Genomic DNA, 10,988 nt, shown 5'->3' on the forward strand with positions numbered 1-10,988 from the left:
GCAAGAAGTGAATGCGGTGGCATCAGAGACCCCCGAGTTCATGCATTGGTCTGAGAAGCCCATCAGCTGGGGCAGAGCCGACCACCCGGAAGTAATGCCCAATCCTGGCTCCTACGCCCTGGTTTTGGATGCCACTTTTGCCACAGAGAGGCGAGCTGCTCGTTTTTCCCGAGTTCTGATAGATGGCAGCAGCAGCATCAACATCCTGTACAAGGATACCATGGAGAAGTTAGGAATCAAACAAAGGCAGCTTCAGCCCAGTCGGACCGTATTCCACGGCATAGTCCCTGGCCTTTCCTGCTCACCAATCGGCAAGATCCAGATAGACGTCCTCTTTGGAGACAAAGATCACTTCCACCGAGAGCCAGTCCGGTTTGAAGTGGTGGACCTTGAGAGCCCATACCATGCACTACTTGGACGGCCTACTCTGGACAAGTTCATGGCGGTCCCCCACTATGCTTACCTCAAGATGAAGATGCCAAGTTCCAAGGGAATTCTAACCATAGCGGGGGATTACAAGAAGTCATCCGCTTGTGCAGCAGATAGCAGCCGGCTGGCCGAGTTCCTTGTGATCGCGGCTGAGAAGCGGCTCCTTGACCGAGTTGTGGCGATGGCAGGCAAGCAGCCGGAAATGTCACCCAACCCCAAGGAGTCGGAAGCCGAGGGCTCATTCAAGCCGGCCAAAGAGACAAAGAAGATACCCTTGGACCCGGAGCACCCGGAGAGGTACGCTGTCATAGGTGCAAACCTTGACAGCAAATAGGAAGGCGAGCTCGTCGATTTCCTCCGTGAGAATCGGGACATCTTTGCATGGTCACCTAAAGACATGCCGGGTGTTCCGATGGATTTCGCCGAGCACAAGTTACATGTCCGATCCGATGCCAAGCCAGTCAGGCAGCCCTTGCGCCGCCTGTCAGAAGAGAAGAGTCGTTGGAGAAGAGATAGCCTGGCTGCTGGCAGCCGGCTTCATCATGAAAGTGTTCTTTCCAGAGTGGCTGGCCAACCCAGTCCTTGTGCTGAAGAAAAACAAGCAGTGGCGCATGTGTATTGATTACACCAGCCTCAGCAAAGCCTGCCCCAAAGACCCATTTGCTTTGCCGAGAATTGACCAAGTGATAGACTCGACAGCCGGATGCGAGTTGTTGAGTTTTTTGGACACATACTCAGGGTATCACCAGATCAAGCTGAACCCGGCCGACAGGCTGAAGACCGCCTTCATCACACCATTTGGAGCCTTCTGCTACTTGACCATGACGTTCTGCTTGAGGAATGCCGGCGCCACGTTTCAACGTTGCATGCAGAAGTGCCTCCTCAAGCAACTCGGTAGGAACGCCCACGTTTATGTGGACGATGTTGTGGTGAAGACGGAGAAGCATGGAACGCTGCTAGAATACCTCAAGGAGACCTTTGAGAACTTGCGCCGATTTCAAATCAAGCTCAACCCGGAGAAATGCGTCTTCGGAGTACCAGCCGGCCAGCTTCTTGGCTTCCTGGTCTCAGAGCGCGGCATAGAGTGCAACCCTGTGAAGATCAAGGCCATCGAGAGGATAGAAGTGCCCACCCGACTGCTTGACGTACAAAAGTTCACCGGCTGCTTGGCGTCCATCAGCCGTTTCATCAGTCGGCTGGGAGAGAAGGCTCTTCCCCTGTACCAGCTCATGAAGAAGACCACTTTTTTCGAATGGAACGACAAGGCAGATGAAGCTTTTCTTTAGCTCAAGAAGATGTTGACTACTCCACCTGTCCTGGCGGCTCCGACTCCTAAGGAGCCCATGCTCCTCTACATCGCCACCACCAGCCGGGTGGTCAGCACAGTCATAGTGGTAGAGCGCAAGGAGGAAGGCAAGGCACTACCAGTCCAGAGACCGGTGTATTACCTGAGTGAAGTGCTGTCAGCCTCCAAGCAAAACTACCCCCACTATCAGAAGATGTGCTACGGCGTGCACTTTGCCGCCAAGAAATTGAAGCCGTATTTTCAAGAGCACCCAATCACTGTTGTCTGCACTGCTCCGCTTGCCGAGATCATTGGAAGCCGGGATGCCTCAGGCCGAGTGGCTAAATGGGCCATAGAGTTGGCCCCCTACACCATCTACTACCAGCCCCGCACCGCCATCAAGTCACAAGCACTGGCCGACTTCCTCGTCGACTGGGCCGAGACCCAATACCTGCCGCCAGCGCCGGACTCCACCCATTGGCGGATGCATTTTGATGGTTCCAAGATGCGCACTGGTTTGGGAGCCGGCATAGTCCTCACCTCTCCCAAAGGCGACAAGCTCAGATATGTGCTGCAAATCCATTTTGCCGCCTCCAACAACGTAGCTGAATACGAAGCACTTATTCACGGACTCCGGCTTGCCAAAGAACTCGGCATTCGCCGGATCCCGTGCTATGGTGACTCTGACTTGGTAGTCCAGCAGTCGTCGAGCGACTAGGACGCCAAAGATGCAAACATGGCGAGCTACCGCTTCCTCGTACAGCAACTCAGTGGATACTTTGAAGGGTGCGAGTTTCTCCATGTGCCAAGGAATGACAATGAGCAAGCAGATGCCTTGGCATGAATCGGCTCCACCCGTCAAGCAATACCAACCGGCGTCGCCCTACAACGCCTCCTCAAGCCGTCTGTCAAGCCATCGCCAGAGTCGGATTCCATCTTTGTGCCGGCTCCTCCTGAAGCAGCCGGATCCGACTTGAGGACCCCAGCAGCCGGCACGAGGAATCCGGCAGGCGACCCGAGGACTGCAACAGGCGCACCCGGCCCGGGGACTTCAGAACCTGGCTCGGGAACTGCAACAGTCGGCCCGGGGACTTCATCGACTCAGCGAGCGGCAGCTGACTCCAACCCGCCGCCTCCCGGCCCAACCGCCCTCGTGCAAGTAGCGGCCTTAGCGATCAAAGAAATCATAGCGCCCTCATGGGCCAAGCCCATCCTCAACTTCCTGGTAAACAACGAGCTGCCGACTGATGAGATCTCGGCCCGACAAGTGCAACGCCGGGCAGTAGCATACACCATAGTCAACAGAGAGCTTGTGAGGCGCGGTGTCACTGGTGTCTACCAGCGGTGCGTAGAGCCGGAGCAAGGCCAAGCAATCCTCAAAGATATTCATCAAGGCGAGTGTGGTCATCACGCGGCTTCAAGAGCATTCGTGGCCAAAGCTTTTCGCCATGGTTTTTTCTGGCCGACTGCTTTAGAAGACGCCAAAGACTTGGTCCAGAAATGCAAAGGGTGCCAGAAGTTCCGCTCCAAGCCACATCAGCTGGCTTCTGCACTCAAGACTATCCCCATTGCCTGGCCCTTTACTGTCTGGGGCCTGGACATGGTGGGACCATTCAAAACAGCACGAGGTGGCATGACTCATCTGGTTGTCGCAGTTGACAAGTTCACCAAGTGGATAGAAGCAAAACCAATCAAGAAATTGAATGGTCCGACTGCCGTGACTTTCATCTCCGACATCACCATCCGGTATGGCATACCACACAACATCATCACCGACAATGGCACGAACTTTGCCAAAGGCGCCTTGGCCCGTTTCTGCGCGACGCAGGGCATCCGACTGGACTTAGCGTCCGTTGCCCATCCGCAGTCAAACGGCCAGGTGGAGCGAGCAAACGGCCTCATTTTGTCTGGCATCAAGCCCCGACTGGTCGAGCCTCTGGAGCATTCGGCTGGCTGCTGGCTCGACGAGTTGCCAGCCGTCCTATGGAGCCTGCGCACAACTCCGAACAAGTCAACCGGCTTCACGCCTTTCTTCCTCGTCTACGGTGCCGAAGCCGTCATCCTGACGGACATAGAATTCGACTCTCCTCGAGTCACCATGTACACCGAAGAGGAGGCAGAAGAAGCGCGACAAGACGGCGTCGATCTGCTGGAAGAGGGCCAGCTGTTGGCACTCAGCCGGTCCAGCATCTACCAGCAGAGCCTGCGCCGATACTACAACTGGAAGGTCAGGCCAAGATCTTTCCAAGAGGGAGACCTTGTGCTCCGGCTGATCCGGCGAACAGCCGGCCAGCACAAGCTCTTAGCGCCTTGGGAAGGCCCCTTCATCGTCAGCAAGGTGTTGGGCAACAATTCCTACTACCTGATCGACGCTCAGAAGCCTCGAGCGTGCAAGAGGGACGACTCCGGCAAGGAGACGGAGCGGCCATGGAATGCAAATCTCCTCCGAAGATTTTACAGTTAATGCAGTATGTGCCACGCTACCTTTTGTATTAAAGTACGAAGACTCCGGGTCCCCCGAGAAGAGCTCGCGGACTGCCCTCTTTTATCTATATGATAAGAATTATGCCTATGAATGTATCATTTCCTTTATGCCGCTTGGCACCGGGTCCGACCAGTCGGCCCGGGGACTCGCCGCCTTATACTATGAAATGCTTCCTGCAGTTGGACAAGTAATGTGTTGGCACCTAAGCCGTCTCCTGCCAAAGCCACAGCTCGCGGAGCGACTGTCTGGTGGGCAGGAGTAAGGCAGAATGGGTGCCCACATGAAAAATGGCTAAGGACCCAAAGCATGTGCATAGTTTAAGCCGGCTTCCTGCCTTCTACGACCGGCTGTTGAGCAGCCGGCCGGCTTCTACTTAACTTGCTAAAACGTTCTAAATCGGCTAAGTACTTGCCTTCCCGAAAGTAGCTAAGTACTTGACCCAGCCACAGTCCGTAGAGCGGCTGTTCGGCTGGCAAGACGGCAACTAAGGGAGGGTGGCAAAGGAAAAAGCCAAAAGAGCAGAAAGCAAGGAAAGATAGAACCCGGAAAAAATATTTTACATAGCAAAAGGCCCTTCGCCGATATTCAACGGAAGTTTGAGATACACCCCGCGGGTGGAATTGTGCAAAATTAACAAGTTCATCGAGACTGATAGGAAGGTAAAGCAAAAGATAAACTGGCAGCCTAGGGAGCGGCAGACGGGTTCGGTGCGAAGGAGTCGGTGGCGCCGGTTGGTGGAGCGGCCGGCTGGTTAGTCTCCGCTTGGTCGCCTCCAGTGGTAGCCCGCTCGGTTGGGCATGGCTCGTTGCTGGAGGCGCGGTCGAGCTAAGGCTGGCCGTCCGCTCCGACCTCTGGCGCCTCCTCTTCGCATTCCTCCTCCTCCTCGCCTTCTTCCTCGCCGCTGGAGCCGATCACCTTGGCCGAGTCCTCGCCGTCCTCCGGGTTCAGCCCGAACCATTCTGGTGGCGCCTCGGCGCCGTTCTCAACCCGCTCCGGGACGAAAACACTGGTGTCGGTGTACTCGGCGATTGCCGCCGCGCGCTTGACAAGGTCATCTTCCACGACCGCCAACTCCTCCTGAGCCTCCAGCCGAAACGTGGCCAGCTGGGCTAGACTTAGCCTAGGGTACCACGCCTTGACGAATTCCAAGGCCTGGCGCGCTCCAGCCCAGGCCGAGGAGCCCTTCCAGGCCTCAAGACGGCCGGCCGCCACCTCCAGTCAGTCGGCAGTCCGACTGGGAGTGCGCGGTGCTGGCATGTCCGGCCACAGGGCGACGATCGCCTGGGCGCCGACACGCTGAAGACGGCGCAGCATCCGGTGAGCCGGCCGAAGACGGGCCTCGATGCTCAGGAGCTGCTCGCTAAGGGTTCGGGGGGCGTCTGCAGCGATCTGCGCGCCATCCGCCCTTCGTCCTTCGCGATCAGCTTCAATGGCCTGATTGGCGGCGTCAGAGTGACCAGGGAAGAAGTCTGCCAAGACAGAAAGCAAAGAGCCAAAGTCAGAGACAAGAGGCCGGCTCGACCTGCAGCCGGCAGCTCAAAGAAGGAAAAAGAGGGAAGCTCACCATCAACTATGTCTTCAATCTTGTGAAAGCCGGAAGTCAACATCGCCTCCTTGTCGGTCCAGGCAGAGCATTCGGTCGCGAACTCAGCAAGGAGGCCGGTCTCCTTGTCCTCCGCCTCCTTCTGGGCCTTCTTGAGAAGCTCCGCCTGCTCCGCCAGTTGCACGACCAGCCGGTCACGCTCTTCAGCCAGCTTGCCGCACTCCTCCTCCTTAGCGCGCAGCGCGGTGTTGGCTTCGCCCAACTGCTGCTGCAAGACGGCGTTGGCCTCTGCAGAAGAAAATAAGAAGGGAAAGGCGTTAGTAACAAGCAGAAAGAAGAACAGTTGCCGGGGAGATCCGGCCCGATTGCTCAGCAGTCGGCCCGAATCTCGGGGACTACAGCCCGCGGGTGCGCCAGCGCGCCCCCGCAGAGAAAGAAGAGGACTTACTTCGGCTCTCCGACAAGTCGGCAACACGTTGATCCAACTCCTAGACTTTGGAGTTGAAGGCGGCTGCACGGAGGTTATGATAATCCTACAGGAAGGATATGAGCGCTCAGAGCCTGCTAATTAAAGTTCCGAGCCGCCTGCTCAGCAGCCGGCCCGGAACTCGGGGACTACACCCAGTGGGTGCGCTGACGCGCCCCCACGAAGCAATACAAGAGTTAAAAACGAAGAAGCAAGAAGCGTACCTGGATGGCCTCTCGCAATTCCAGGAACGTCTTGTTGCAGTGCTTGATAGCATCAGCCTCGGCGCGGAGTTTGGCTTGAACATCCAGGATCGCCTTGTTCAGAGGGCCCGTCCCGCCTCCCCGCACCCATCCAGTGGGTGCGATGCTGGTCGCCTCGGTGTCTAGGATCGAGGAGCTTGCGGCGCCGGTCTCCAGTGGGCGTGGCGCCGAAGCCGCCTTTGCGAGTCGGCGGCGCGTCGGTGTGCAGACCTCAGGTGTCGGGCCCGTCACCACCTCGTGTTCGGTTGGCGGCACCGGTGGGTCCGCCGGCTGCTCGCCTTGCGCGCTCCCGGACGGCGGCGGTGGAGGCACAATCACGTCCGGCATGGCGACGTCGCCGCCGTCCCTCTCCATGATCGGGTGCTCGTCGCCGGCTTCCCCAGTCTGCACCACGAACTCAGGTGGTGGCGGCGCAGAGTTCAGGGGGTGATGAATATCACCGACTGGCGGTGCGCGGCTTCCTCGGCCTGCTTCTTCGCCGCGTCGGCTGCCTCGGCCTCCGCGAGTTTCTTCAGGGCGGCGGCCTCCGCCTTCTCCGCTCTCGCCTTCTCCAGGCGGGCGGCTTCCTGCTCCTCGCGCGCTTCCCGGGCGTTCCGCTCCGTCGCCTCCCGGAGGTCGGCGGCCGGATCAATTCGCGGAGCGGTGGTGGAAGTCTCCGCCGACCCCACGATGGAGGCGGCGGCCGACTTCTCAAGAGAAAGCGGAGCCCTAGATCAAAGGAAACAAAACAAAGAAACTCAGACAAGATCAGCAAGGAAGGAGAAAGTACGAGATGAAGGCGGTACTTATGCGGAAACCAGCTCCGGCTCCTTCACCGCCTTGCGGAAGCGGATGGCCTTCGCGGCTGCTTCATCCCGCTTGGTTGCCGCGGCCGAGCCCTTGGGCTTCTTCGGCCGGCTGCCGAACAAGCTCGGCGCGGCCCTGTGTTTTTTCGCGCCACCTTGGGCATCCAGCGCGGCAGACGAGCTCGCGCCTGGCTGGCGGACCCTGGCTGGTGGCGCGGGGTGACTTCCCCCGCATCATCGTCGGGCCAGTCCTCGAGGCTGGCTCCGAGCCTCGAGCCGCCTGCTTTGCCGGCTCCTCCCTCGGCGTCGTCCTCCAAGGCCGCCGCCCCAAGTCGGGGTCGTCGACGTCGCTCTCCGCTCGGTCGGGGAGGAATTGGCGCTCCGGCCCCGCGGCGCCGGCTGCCGGCTGGAGGGGGGGGCTCTGTTCAAAGGACGATTGGTCAGGTTGGACAGGCCGAACTCGGCAACAAAAAGGATAGAGAAAAAGAAAGATAACTTACCATAGGCGGGGGATCGGCGCGTGAATACGACTCCTTGCCAAACCGCCACTCCTCCGTGAGCTCGCAGTTCGCAAGATAGTTCACCATGTGAGCTACCTCTGCGTGAGGCATCTCCTTGGTGCACAGCCGGCTTGGGTCCCGATGCCCGCTCATCTGACAGATCATATGAGGGCGGCCCTGGAGTAGGAGCACTCGGCGCGCCACGAAGGCGGACAGCAAGTCGGGCCCGGTCAGGCCCTCTGACTGTGTCAACACTCGGAGCCGCGCGATGGCGGCGGCTCCAGAAGGCGACAGTGTCTTGGCCCGGTACGACCAGTTGGGCCGCCTCCCAGCCGGCGCGCCGGCTGCGTAAGCCGGCAAGTTGCCCAGTCGCCCTCCGGGAAGACGCTCTTCATGTAGAAGTACGACCGCTGCCACATCTTCAACGACTTGATCAGCGCGATGGGAGGAAACGGATTTTCGGTCGTCGGCCTCCGCACCGCAATAAAAGCGCCGCATTGAGCCGACACGCCCGCGACGAGGGTGCCGAGCTTGGTGTAGAAGAACTCCCCCCAAAGCTCGATGGTGGGGAGGACGCCGAGGAAGCCTTCGCATAAAGTGACGAAGGCGGACAGCAGCACCACCGTGTTCGGGGTGAGGTGGTGCGGCTGAAGACCGTAGAACTCGAGGAAGGACCGGAAGAAGCTGCTCGCCGGTAGGCCGAGGCCGCGCAGGCAGTGCGAGTGGAAGACGACCCGCTCGCCGTCCTCCGGCGCCGGCGAGATCTCCCTCTCTGGTGCGACGCGGACCTTCACGTAGTCCTTGCCGGGCAGCCGCCGCGTCTGGCGGAGAAAGTCGATCTGGTCGTGATGAACCTCGGAGCCGTCCCATGCTCCGGAGCGTGCCATGGGGGGCGTGGGGTTGGAAGATGAGCTCATCGGAGACGAACCATTGCAGCTCTCAGCGTGGCTTGGAGGCGCTACGGCGAGAGGAAGAAGGAGGAAAGAATGGGGCGGAGGGGCGCGCGTGCTCCGCCGCTCCCCCTCCTCCCCCTACTTATAGGCCTACGGGCTGCGAAGCCGAGGGGGCGATCGTGGGATTTACTGCGCCCACGACCCCACGTCCCGCGCATTTATCGCGCGAGTTACTGCGCACAGTAACTCCGTGGAAAAACTCAACCGCCCACCTCGGCCGCAGCAGATCTGCTCGCGTGCCGAGGCCTGGTAGTGGCGGGCCCCACCAGCAGGCGTGTCCCATCACGAGCGTGGGCTGGCAGACTGGCCCGGCCGCTCGACGCCACATGACATGCCCACAGCGAGCGGCAGCCTGGAGGCTTAGCAAGCACGCCACTTGGTTCCGGCCATCGCATTCGAAGTTAGGATAAGTCAGACTGGACGAGGCCGACTCCCGCCAGTCGGCTCGGCAGAAGTCGTACGAAGCTCCACCTCAAGCCCTCGAAGAAAGAAACTGCTGAGGCTCCTCAGCTGCTCAGCCGCGGCACCTGACCAGCTTCGGGGACTACTGTCGGAGTAATGGGCCACGGGTAGGCTAACCCGAGTCCCTGAGCCTTTCAAGACAACGGGGCTGGCAGCGCCCCTCGAGGCGTCAAGACGAGGTGCCACCTTCTGGTGGCCGGCTGGAGGAATAGCCGGCTGCCCGTAGACGGCCGAGTTCCAGAAGCCGGCATCAAGACAAGCCGACTCCTAGTGGGCGGCTTCCGGAGAAGCCGGCCCCTAGCAGTCGGCCCGTGGCGCCTACGAAGCTTGCGCCCTCACCAAGAAAGACAAGACAGGGAGTGGCTACAGTATAGCCCACCCCTCCCAAATCCAGGGATGGGTGTGGCCACAGTGCACCGTACCAGCGGAGATCTCCGCCCGGCGCGGCACTGTTGCCACTGCACCCCTGACGTCACCACAAGCAGGCGGGGCTCTGCTCCCACGACGGCCTGTCGGTACGGCCCAAGGATGACGGGCCCCACCGATCAGCGAGAGCCCGGAAGACGGCTAGAGCCCCACCAGTCGGATCCGAGGGAGGTCGGTCCCCAGCAGTCGGCCCGCCCCTTCCTCGGGGCCCACTCGCCATTAACCAGACAAGACACAGAGTGGCTACCGTAATCGCTCGCCAGGCGGCGGGGCTGTAGCCACGCTCCCCTGACCGAGCCGGCGTCATTAGCATCACGGCTATAGTGATCAGCAGCCGACAAGACCCGCGAGCGGCGGAGGCGGCCCGTCGGCTCCATACCAGACCAGTCGGCGGGGCCCACCAGGCTGCGGGCCCCAGCAGCCGGCGGAGAAGCCGGCCACCAGAGAGACTGACAGCCGGGTCCTACACCCGGCCGGATTACTATTGTACCCCTGGGGGGTAGGCCTATATAAACCCCCCAGGACACCCATGCAAAGGGTTCCCAACCTGTTAGAACTAGACTGACCCATAGAGAAAGGAGAGAGCTAGCCTTGCTTTCTTCCACCTCTAGCAAACAGCTCGAGGAGCACCATTGTACTCACTATTGCCTTAGAGATCATGCGGAGACCCCGCAGAGCAGGACTAGGGGTGTTATCTCCTAGGAGAGCCCCGAAACTGGGTAAAGTGCACCGACGTTCGTGTCTACGCCTTATCCCGCTTCCAGGCACCGGCAACGTTCTACTCGCTCCCACCATGATAAGCCATCCATTGGCATATGTCGCACCCAACCCCCGACATGCCTACACTTCCATCATACATTTTCTGAGAGAGAACCACCTACTCATGTGTTGAGGTCAAGATATTCCACTCCAACCACATAAATCTTGATCTCTAGCCTTCTCCAAGTTGCTTTCCACTCAAATCATCTTTCCACAAAATCCAAATCTGTGAGAGAGAGTTGAGTGTTGGGGAGACTATCATTTGAAGCACAAGAGCAAGAAGTTCATCATCAACACACCATCTATTACCTTTTGGAGAGTGGTGTCTCCTAGATTGGTTAGGTGTCACTTGGGAGCCTCTGTCAAGATTGTGGAGTTGAACCAAGGAGTTTGTATGGGCAAGGAGATCGCCTACTTCGTGAAGATCTACCCTAGTGAGGCAAGTCCTTCGTGGGCGATGGCCATGGTGGGATAGACAAGGTTGCTTCTTCGTGGACCCTTCATGGCTGGAGCCCTCTGTGGACTCGCGCAACTGTTACCCTTTGTGGGTTGAAGTCTCCATCAACGTGGATGTACGATAGCACCAACTATCGAAACCACGCCAAAAATCTCCGTGTCTCCAATTGTGTTTG

Source organism: Aegilops tauschii, chromosome 4 (genome assembly GCF_002575655.3).
Source record: "Aegilops tauschii subsp. strangulata cultivar AL8/78 chromosome 4, Aet v6.0, whole genome shotgun sequence".
NCBI lineage: Eukaryota > Viridiplantae > Streptophyta > Magnoliopsida > Poales > Poaceae > Aegilops > Aegilops tauschii.